Below are 11585 nucleotides of genomic sequence, written 5' to 3'. Positions count from 1 at the left end.
AAAGCCAGGGCTGAAAAGTGGGAGTAGGTAGGAAGGGGAGTGGGGGGGGGTATGAGGGACTTTTGGGATAGCATTGGAAATGTAAATGAGGAAAATACTTAATAAAAAATATTAAAAAATAAAAGAAAGAAATAGAGGTTAGGGAGGGGTGGGATAGAGGGTTTGCAGAGGGGAAACCAGGAAGGGGGTACCATTTGAAATGTAAAAAAATAAAGCAATAAAAATTTAAAAAAAAAAAAACCATGATCTAGGTAATTCATAGGAAAAAAAACCTTATTTGAGGCTTTCAGGATCAGAAGGTTAGAGTCCATGGCCATCACAGTGGGAAGCAAACAAGCAGGCATGGCACTAGTGCACCACCTGGGTTCTCACACCTGAGACACAATACCTAGACAGAGAGATGCACTGGAAATTGCTTGGGCTTTGGGGAATCTCACAGCTCACCTCCCATGATACACCTCCTTCAACAAAGCGATATCTCCTAATCCTTCCCAAACAGTTTGAGCAACTGGGGATCAAGTATTCAAATATATGAGCCTGTGGGGTTATTATTATTCAAGCTACCCCACTGATGAATCAGAAATAAAGAAACTGAACATGATATAAATATTTGATAAAATCCAGTTAAAGAAAAAAAAATTGCCAGAGATAAGAGAACTTTCATGTTGTCTTTTCAAAAGCTGTTAAGTAATTTGGAAGTAAAGGAATCACAAACCTCTGTGAAGCTAATGGATGTCCAACAAGAATGTCTTTCATTGAGAATGTTGGCTATGCTTATGTCAATGATGGTGTGCATTCCTCATGAAGCTAAACACATCAGCTGTGAGACAGTATTTCACAAAGCAGTTAGGAAAATACAAAAACACAGTGCAAGAATTAAAGGCCTAACAAACAACTCTTAAAAGAACAAAAGCAATGTTGGCCTAGCAAAGTCTGCAAACAGAGTCAGACCTTGATGGTCTCAACAGTGACCAGAGCAGCGAAGTGAAAATGAGAGGAGGTGGGTGGGGAACTTCACAAATAAGTTTTGTTCAATTTTCTACATGTAACCTGTAAAATCTGAGTAAATGTGTGAGATTGTACCATATTAACAGAAAAACGTATTCAAAGTTAACTCATAGATGATATATGAAATTTAACAAATCAGCCCCATGGCTATGGTTATTGATTACTTTGCTTTCTATAATTCTTTGTTTATTTAGTTCAAACACATTACAAAAGAGGGAAATTGATTCTAAGTTTGAGGCCAGCAGTGTGAGTTCCAGAACAGCCAGGGCTTCACAGAGAAACCCTGTCTTGGAAAAAACAAAAAACAAAAAACAAAAAAAAAAAACAAAACCCAAAAACTAAAACAAACAAAACAAAACAAAAAAGAGGGAAAATTGGATCTTTTCTTATTTTTAACAGAATCACCATCACAACAATGAGGCAATGACATAAAATCAGTATAAATTTAAAATTCTAATACTTATAAATAATGAAAATTTGCCCTGAGTGTATTAACAATTAAAATATCAGAATTTTAAAGTTATGCAGAAGTCAGTGTCATCACGATAACACACAGTGAACTGAAAAGAATATTGAAGATATTTAAAACAGGATTTTAGGATTATATTGTAGGATTGTAGAGAACTCTAGGCAAATGGAAAGAGTTGCTTGTGCTGCAACACAATGATTTCTGAATTCTGGTACAAAAACCCCAGCATGTCTGTTGTGGATATCTGCCACTGTGGGATAAAATCTAAAATGATATTCCTGATAATCATGCAGGGATGTGCGGCAGATTTAAAAATGGAAGGTCTTCTCATCACAATTGATAACTTCTTCCAAAATTATGATGTTTAGGGGAGATGAAAAAGCAGACCTTGTTTTTTTTTTACCTTGATCCAAACTTTGATTTGGTGATTGTTTTAGTGCTTAAAAATTAGTATAAAATGAAAAAAAAAATCAAAGAAGCAAACAACAAAACAAACAAACAAAAACAAGGAGGCCACAATCAGATGTAATTCAAGCATGATGGCTGAGCACAGGGCCAGAACTTTGTGATGAGAGAGGAGACTTCAGAAAGCTTTGAAAAAAATATAAAATTATTGGAAGGGTTTTGTGACAGAAGAAAAGAAATCTTGTCAGATTTTAATGAAAGAACATGAAATCATACCAAAGGTCTGGTGTAACAGGACATTGAAGAGTCTTGCTGCCCTCAGAGGCTCACTAGATTCCGGGCTGTAGACATACTCACTGAAACTTAGGTCCCAAAAGAGGAAGAAATAATTCCTTAGGTAGATACAGTGTGACACAATAGTGTCCTACTGTTTTGAAACTCAGTTGTGAGTACACAGTTAAAGATTAGGAAACAAAGAAAGCATGCAATCAAAGGGACTTAAAAAGAAAAGATGGAAGAAGATGCAAACAAGACCCAGAGAAGATGGGAATTATAAAGTTGATGAAAAAATAGATTTTACCTATTATCAAGAAATAAAATATAAAATATGTACAAATGAGATAAATGATATAATTTACACTAGATAAAAGTTAATTTTAAAAAGGACAGTGAAAAAAGAACTAATTAAAACAAAGTATAACAGGACATAAGTATAAAAAAATGATGAAAACTTTTAGCTTGTATACCAACTTAATTTAGAAAAAGATGGGACCTGCAAGGGTGTGTACCAGGGTCTCTATGTATATGTTATGGTTATATACCTTGTTTTTGTGGTTATTCTAACAGTGAGAGTAGATGTGTCTCTTTCTCTTGCCTGCTCTTGTGACTCCTTTCCTCCTACTGGATTGTCTTTTCAGCCTAGATATAAGTGCTTTTTCTTTTTCTTATTGTGTCTTGCTTTGTTGTGTTTGGTTGCTGTCTCTTGGAGGCATGATTTTGTTTTTGTTTTTGAAGGGAACAGAGGAATGGATTTGTGGGAGATGAGAGCTGTTGGAGGATCTGAGAAGAGTGAAGGGAGTAAAAATTGTGGTCGGGATGTGTTATATGAGAGAAGAGTCTACTTTCAAATAAGCAAGCAAGCAAACAAACAAGCAAAAGAAGCCAATAAAAGAAAGAAAGAAAAGAAAAGAAAAAGAAAGGAAGAAAGAAAAAAAGAAAGAAACAAAAAAGAAAGAAGAAAGAGAAAAGAAATATCCTCAATATCATCTCTATAAAAAGTACAAAGTATGCACAAATGAAGTAGAGTGATGCAGGAAATGAATGTGATTCTATGTAGCCAAATTGAAGAAAAGATACAGGGAGAGAAGCAGCAGGAAGCCCATGCTTTATTACATTGTATCAAACACTTCAGGGAGAAACGACACCAATAATCTGAGGTCTGTTTCTCTTAGAGTAATTGTTAGCTGTAGAAACATGACCTCCCTCATGCTAGGAAAACAATATAACCCTAATTTCAGTTAACTTAAAGTTATCATAAAAGGGAAAATTGCAGGCTAATAATTCCCATAAAATAGCTATAAATAAAACCCTCCTCTAATACAATAACAATCCAATATAGAAATGCAAAAGCTGCCTAGCAGCATAAAAAAGATTCAGTACAAGTATTCAAAGCTTACATTCATGCCTTCAAAAATCAACAAATATAACCTATCTTGTTAATAAAGCTGAAAAAGTCATATGATCACAAACAGTAGACATCTTTTATGTAATCTTGCATCCATTCATTTCAGAAAGAAACTATCTTTCCTTATGGAGACAATAGACTTGGAACAAAAGGAGCTACTGAACTTTATAAAGATTTTTCTGGAGCTAACATTATTGCTGATAGATATTAGATGTGAGTATGGTGTAGAAAGATAAAGATCCTCTAACTCCTGCATACTATTTTATCTGGCTTCATGAACTTAGGCTAGTGGACTGTGCACAAAAAAAAATATTAAGGAAACATGCAGATTTTAAGCTAAAATTTAACTAAGTCTAGGCAAATAAAATAGGAATGCTTTCTTAAAACAAACACATAAAATAAAAACCAAATCTCCTTTCTGAGGGGGATGGATGGTTGGGTCAGAAATGGGGTGGTGGGTCAGTGTGGGACCACACTCTCAGAGGCAAAGTGGAGAGAAGATAGGGTGAAGGACTCTCGGAGGGGAGACTGGGAAAGGGGGGAACATTTGGAATGTAAACAAATAAAATAATTAAATAAAAATATGTACCTCTAGGACATAAAGTGCAAAGGTAAGAGGAAAACTCATTTTTTTTAAAGACTCATATAATTGCATCATTTTCTCCTTCCCTTTTCAACCTACAAACCCTCTACTCGATATATTTTAAGTCCAAGCTCTCTTTGTTCATTAATTGTTGTTGCATACATACATTTAATGCATGCCTATGTATTCCTTAATATATTACCTCCTCGGCCTTTATGATGTTACATATATGTGTGGCTATCTACATGTGAGATGAGAAAGGACAATAACAATAGACATGGGCCTCAACTCTACCCATAGATCTACAAGCCATGAATGAATGCTGAGAGCAATAGAAATAGACTTTCCCAAGAAAGAACAAGCCAATTAGATTAGTCTATTTAGGTTACTCAATTCTAAATGGTCAATCCTGACAACAAAGCTCATATATTTAACAAATGTATGTATAGGCAGGTCATAAGATGCATTGGTGATTTATAATATGTGACTACTAAAACAGAAAAGCATAGCAGAAAAAACAAGATAGTTTTAGTATATCATTTTTGATGTTTACTTTAATTTGTGTGTGTGTGTATATGTGTGTTTGTGTGTGTGTGTGTATTAATAAGTGTATATCCTGCCTTGCAGTGTATATTATGCCTTGCTATAAGAGGGCATCAGATCTCCTGAAATTGCCATTATGGGTAGTTGTGGGCCCTTGTAACATGGGTGCTGGTAACTGATTTCAGATCCCTTGGAAGAGCAGCATTCATGGTTAACCAATGAAGCATTACTCCAACTCCTTTAATATAATTTTAAGTCAATATAAACTATCATATCTAAAGCATGATCATTTATATATATATATTTTTATTAGGTACTTTCCTCATTTACATTTCCAATGCTATCCCAAAAGTCCCCCACACCCCCCCCCACTCCCCTACCTACCCACTCCCACTTTTTGGCCCTGGCGTTCCCCTGTACTGGGGCATATAAAGTTTGCAAGTCCAATGGGCCTCTCTTTCCAGTGATGGCCGACTAGGTCATCTTCTGATACATATGCAGCTAGAGTCTTAAAAGGCAGTAAAAAGTCATGTGATGTGAGAATGGCGGAGATGATCTTATGACATCAAAGATGTACGCAGCAAGTCCCCAAAGAGTTACCTCCTACATAATGTCTGTAGGGTTCAAATGTTTCCAGGTGAAATAAAAGTAAGTATGACAGTTTTCAATAGGACTATCAAGAATAGCCATTAAATACAATGGGGCATCTTAAATATTATTTGAAAAAAAAACCTTAAGCCACAGATTCAGGAACTATAGTTAATTTCCGTGACAATAATTTCATGAATATATTCTAAATTTAAACTAGAAAAAATCTGCAGGCATTCACCAGACAAAAAAAGTTACAGGGAGAAATTAACAACACAAGGTAATCAGTGGAATTAAAAAAAAATTAATAATAAGTACCAGAATTTCTTTTAAAAATGACTTCCAATGGCATACCAAGATACATTTTTTTCTGCATAGTACATATTTCAGGGGATGGATCAGGCCATTGTAAAGAGTTGACTGAATATAAAATTCACAACTTAATATGAACTCCAGCATCATACATCTCACTTTCAGTTTTACTCTTTTGTGGTGTCATTCTGTATGACATTAGCATCTTTTTTTTAACAGTTGTAAAGATCAAGCCTCATAGATGAAGCTGCATCCAACAGGTATGATAAGTGTGCCAAATACGTCAATGCTCAGCACGAGGTGTACATAATCCAAAATTATAGTGAATCAATCAACAGCACTCACCAACAAGCTACAACGTTCACTCTGCTTACAGATCAATATGTGGGTATGCAACGAACTTTACGAAGTGGATCAATATTAAAATTACAACATAAAATGTAAAAGAAAATTAAGAATTAAAATGACAAAAGTGAGGTTGGTGAACTTATAATTAGAACTTTATGTCTAACCTGTATTGTTAAATTATATATCATGAATTAGGAAAGGTTTTTACATACCCTTCAGTATTCTCTCTTTGTGGAACCATGCTTATTATAAAGAAGTGTTAGAAGCATGTGCAACACCTTAATTATTCTCATAAAATCAGCCTTCTCTTTTTACTAGAATAAGCCTATGATATTCATTATATACAGATAGATATAGAATTCAGCTTATTTTTATATTTGATAATTCATGATGATTACATCTTTTTTTTTTTACATGTGTGCATGGGGACAAGGACATGGGTGGTGGTGGTAAAACTGTCAAGATGCATGTGGAAATCTGGAGGTACATGTGTGGAGGCCAGAGGTTGGCAATAAGCATCATTCTCAATTGTTTTCTCCCCTACTTGTTTCTGGTTTTACACCTATGTGATGTGTAAACCAGATATGTGTACACATATGTACATATGCTTTTCCGGCTTCACTAGCCCAGTCACATGTCTGTGGAAGCCACAAGGAAAGTCAGAATGTCTCTCTCTATAGTCCCTCTTTTTTGTTTGTTAATTTTTGGAAAAGCTTGTTTCTTTGTCTGTTTGTTTCTGAACGTGGTGCTCATTACTGGCTTGCCAGGGACCATTGATGAACTGGTAATCCTGACCCTATCCTAGGACTGCAGTCCTAGGAGTGTGTCCTTTGTCTGGCCTCCTTATCTGGTAGAGGTTCTGTGCAGACCCAGGTTCTTATGTTTGTGCAGCAATCACTTTTACCTCCTGGATCATATCTCTGTTTCCTTTCTTATCAACTTCAGAAAAATTCACTCAACATTAAGTTTAACCTCAGTTAAAATAGCTTACTATAAAAAAGTACTAAGTATTAAGTGGAAAATGTAGTATATATGCATATAAATTTTGTCTGTGTTTTATATAATATTTTCTGAGGTGTTACACATTCCTACTGGAATTTTTGCTCACTGCCTTTCACATAATAATTCAGATATTTTGTATAGAATAATTTTACAACATTAAATAAAATAACAATTTGGTTCTTATTCAATATTTTGACTAGAATAGATAAATATGAAATTAGAAATATAAGTAAACATTTTACCCAAGGCTTTGTAGAAAGTATTAAGTTCTTTAAGAATGTTTATAACAGTAGGAAAACAGTCCATACCAGCAATAATAAGTTACAACTATCTTTACTTATTTATTGATATAAACAGATCATTCCAATGTAAGTCTGATTCAAAATAGGAGAATATCAAAGGGATGAAAGAGACTACTAAAAGCTTTCACAGTATGAGAAAAGGAATATTTCTAAATGATAAATTAATTGATGAAATAAATCATAGTCTGTATCTGCACACATACACACACATATATTTGTATATATTTATATTTATGTTTATGTGCCTGTGGTTGTGTGGTTGTATGACATGTGCATGAGAATGCCCTTAGAGGCAGAAGAGGTCATTGAATCTCACTCCATAGGTTGTACCTCCTTCCAAAGAGTAGAGTATTAGAGCTTGACTGGCATGTGATCTGGGAGAAAAGGCAGGCAAGCACCATACAACGTAAGATCACTGTGACAGTACAAGTCCTGTTACACCCAATAATGCTTTGGGCACAATATGGAGAGGAGCTGTTCTGGCCTTCTTCAAATGTCACAATTTAAATCCAATTCTGATACAAATATGTGAGATGTTCTAATTGAGCAATTCTGTGAATTATTTGGTACTGCATCTCAAAAAGGAAAAACGCTAGGAGACAGGAAACATTTGAGAAAATGTTTCAATCTCCGGAGATCAATCTAGTATAGCATGGTGTCTTCTCTGGGATCCTGAAATGATGATTGACAGTAGGCTTTGAAAATATATCGAGAAAACTTAAATAAGTATAGATTATTTGTAGTAGCAATGTTTTGACAGAGATATATCATGAATAATAAATTTGTTATATTATATATTAAATATTAACCATAAATGAAACTGAGGCATGGGAACTCTCCATACTATCTACTACCTTTTCCTTTTATCTTCACGTGTGGAATTTTGCAAGGATTGTACTGCATATTAGCTCATTTAATTAATATAATCCTGTCACACAGAAATTACTTTTCCTTTACAAAGAAGCCTAAGCCTATATAAGTAGTAACATTATTGAGAGCATTTAAGTGTTATGTAGCAAAAACGCAAGGAGGGTGGATTTGGTTTGGATGGTTTAAAATTCCTTTGCATTGACTCAGATTGTGAGATGTTGCTGCTTCTAAGCTATTTGGTATTAGGCCACCTCTTTTAAATAAATATTGAAATTCGACATACATATCTCATCAGTTCATATTGATTGGGTTAACTCAGGAGTAGGTATTGATGTGTGTTGCAAATATATCATACTAGTCTGGATGTTTGAGATAAAATTTACTGGACTTGAGATCTACCATAGCATTTGCTATTGGAGTTTCTGGCCCAGATTCTCATCTATTAATTTATTCTGATTTATAAGAAAGGAACAATACTGTGATAAGCAGTTCAAAAGGCTATTAAAATCATTAAACATGTAATATGCTCACAACAACCACAAAACAATGATGAATGTCTAATAAATACCAGTTGTACATATATGTCCATAAATACTAACACAAAGATATTTTAAGATGATCACTATGGAAATGTTTTCAACAAAATAATGATATTGAAATTTTTACATAAGGAGAATAAAACATAATCACGAAATGAAAATGTTGGAATAATAGTGTAGAAATACTTACAAAATTAAGCCTCATAAATTGAACACAAATCTTGATGTACGAGGGGTAGGATTAAGAGCTATTTGATTCCTTAGTAAAATAAATAACATTATGTATATGTTTTGGGGTATATCTGAAGAATAAGGTTTTGACTATAATGTTTCTCTTATCAAATTTAATTAAAAGACTCATATTTTGCCTGATATTTATAGTAAAATATGTATTATTTTCAATAGATTATTTTTAAAGATTCCAAATTGATTTCTGATGCCCTTTGTTTTCTTATTTATAATTATTTCAGGATGCGATATGAGCTATAGAGCTATGTATTCTTTTAATTTCCTGTTACTGAAACAACATGACCAAAATCAACTTGGAGAGTAACAAGTTTATTTCATCTTACAGGTTAAAGTTCCTCTTTAAGGGTTCTTCATTGAGGCAGGAAATGAAGCAGAGACAAGGAAAAATGATATTTACTGGCTTGCTTTCTCCTACCAACAAGGATCACCTGACCAGGACTAACACTGCCTACTGTGCAATGGTACCCTTGTTCATTAATCGAGAAATGTCTCACAAATATTCCCGTGGACCAATCTGATGGAGTCAATCCCTCAAGTGAAGAATTATCTCTTTCCAAGTAATTGTAGTCTCTGTTAAATGTGAAATGAAACTTTTTTTTTACTATGATATTCCAAACACATCAACTAGGGATGAAGATTTATGGATGACTGACAAATAACAGCATCATTTAACATATAATGTTAAATCTCCAGGATGTTTTCTCCTTGGAGTAGCACACCCAATTCATAGTCTAGAAGGGATTGTGATTGCATGTCAAGCTGACAGCTGATATTGATAATGGGTAAGTTTCATGTAATAGTAATATCATAGACTCTGTAGGACTACATGAGTCAAGAAGAAAATATGAGGCTTGATACCATGTGGCAAGTTTTAGAGTTTCCAAGGAGGGGGCAATGGTGGCCATATGTAAAGACATATGCTCTGTTGCAGTGGAGATTTGAGAAATACCAAAACAGTGAGTACATTCAGCCTGTGGGTACAAAAAGACCTGTCAGTTGTGTTGGTTAGTTGTTGTCAACTTTACCTACATTAGAGTCACCTGGAAAGAAAAATCATCAGTTGAGGAATTGGCTCCATTGATTATCAGTGAGTGAGTAGATCTCACTGTTGTTTTCTTGATTAACTAACTCATAAACACTGTGGGAAGTGTCAACCTTTGTCAGGTGGTCCTGGATTATGTATGAAAGTAAGTTGAGTAAGCCAAGGGAAGTAAGCTAGTAGGCAGCATTCCTCCAAAGTCTCTGCTTCACTTCCTGTCTCCTGTTTCCTGTATTGGTTTCTTGCTTTGTTTTTCCTCCAGGTTGGACAGGAACCTGTAGGCCTAATACTTTCTTTCATCCCCTAAACATCTTTGAATTAGGATACTGAGTACAGTAATAGAAAGCACACCAGTAACTTTCCTTGTTTTTTGTTTATTTCTTTTTGTTTTTTGTTTTTTCAAAAGAATATGGAGATTTTCTTTAGATTCAAGACTATAACAAATATGTTGATTTTAGTTTTTGGAAAAGTGGTTGTAGGGAAAGTAGATTTATTATATTCTAAGCTGAGAATACAGCATACTTTTCTCCTTATAAGCCTTAAAAATGGAAAGTCCCTCCATTCCTTACAGATACAGACACATACACAGATAAACACACACACACTAACACACAGACACACAAACACACACACACACACACACACACACACACACCAAACGTATTGATGGCTCCATGCCCAAACATTTTTAGCAACTGTTATTTTCAGGGACTTTTGGGATAGCATTGGAAATGTAATTGAGGAAAATACGTAATAAAAAAAAAAGTGGAAAAAGAAAAAAAAAGAAATTCTATGCTATGAACTAGATGGAGAAAGAAATGCTTGTTATATATCACTTAAAGCACTGTTCTATTCCTTCTGTAGAAAGCTTTCTTTTACTGAATGTGAGAAGTAAAAACTATTTTTGTGTTATTGGGAATACCATCCATAAGGAACGAAGAAAACTAATTGAGCTGGTAAAAACAAAAAGCAGCATTTAAAGACTTTATGTGTGAGCGGAGACATTGTAAAACCCAGCTACTAGAACATCAGTGTGGTATTAGTGTCACCCATTGTGCTTAATAGAGACTGATGGCTTGTGGTATAACAGTATGCTAGCATATCTGCATCTGTGAAAATTGGAAGAATTCACAAAGGGGAAACAGTTCATATGTTCATCTTGTTAACTGCAGGCCATGGATACCTAATTAATGAGTTTCAATCGTAACTCTGCTGCAATTATGTTGTCAGGATAAGGCCTCAAGTAAGAAGATTATAGCACAATGCAAACAATTTACAAATATGCATGTTTGTTAGTTTGTATATGAAGGAGAGTATATGTTTTTAAAATATGTTTAAAGAACATGTTTTGTCCATATTTTAACAAAAATGTGCATTATGTGTAATGTCTATGAAGGTACCTGAATCAGGAAGTCTCAGAAACTTAGCTTTCCAATATCAGGCAGCAGACAGAATAATGTACAGAACACTAATTTCTTTTATTGTCCAGATATTTGAAAGATCCATATTAAGTATTAAAAATTATCTCAGGAATTTCCAATAAAAGCAGACTGGAGACAAATACTTTAAACAAATGGCTCTATAATTGTAAATATTTGAGACACTTGGAGAACCATGACACTTGAAGATAATTCTCAGTGGGCA

The sequence above is a fragment of the Mus caroli genome, unplaced genomic scaffold, assembly GCF_978045245.1.
Source record: "Mus caroli unplaced genomic scaffold, Mus_caroli_1 scaffold_19, whole genome shotgun sequence".
NCBI lineage: Eukaryota > Metazoa > Chordata > Mammalia > Rodentia > Muridae > Mus > Mus caroli.
The sequence above is the reverse complement of the archived record's forward strand: the minus strand, read 5'-3'. Positions refer to the sequence as shown.